Source organism: Etheostoma spectabile, chromosome 18 (assembly GCF_008692095.1).
Source record: "Etheostoma spectabile isolate EspeVRDwgs_2016 chromosome 18, UIUC_Espe_1.0, whole genome shotgun sequence".
NCBI lineage: Eukaryota > Metazoa > Chordata > Actinopteri > Perciformes > Percidae > Etheostoma > Etheostoma spectabile.
The window spans coordinates 10,017,626-10,018,400 of NC_045750.1; positions in this window are offsets into that span (position 1 = coordinate 10,017,626).

A 775-nucleotide genomic window follows, 5' to 3' on the forward strand; every position below is an offset into this window, starting at 1 on the left:
ACACACACACACACACACACACACACACACACACACACACACACACACAATCTTCAAGGGGCCACTGAGTGCAAGGCAGTGGGTGTTAGATTACAGGAGCGGGGCCATCCAAAGCGCCGCTTGCTCCTATCTTTATTTAACCGCTGATTAGACCGACTTTAAAGGCCCCTTTAATTGCTGCAGTGATGGGGCTCTTAAAACCAGGAGGCTTTTTTCACCTCTTTTATTGATTTCTCCTCTCATGACACCAATAAAAACGCCCACACTTCTGTTTCTCCCTCAATCGCCTTTTATTTTTCCGTCCAGTCGCTCTCTCTCTCCCTCTGCTGCATGTTTTCTTGTTCACCCTCTCTTCACATTTCGTCACCTGTAATTTTTGATTCTAGTTTGCTCGTCAATGCTGAATTCATGCTTAGAACAAACACAGTGATACAGTGCAGCATCAAGGCAAAAACTCATCTAGTTTTGAGCCATCTTTTCAATTTCTATGGATCACATTTCATTAACTGTGTTTGAGATGAGACGTGTCCAAACAGAACTGAGAAGAAAGGGAAAGTAACGATAGATGGAGACAGACAGTGCTCTGTATTGACAGTGTAGAGTCTCAGTGCTGAGCAGGTATTCCGGTGTTTGATTTAATTAGTGTCATCAGTGTGGATCATATGTTTAACAACACACCAGCCAAAGTCTTCTGTTTATTTGCAGCTGAATCATATTTTCTGTGTGAACATTCCTTACATTAATACCTGGTCACTTTATCACTTTAACACTGGAC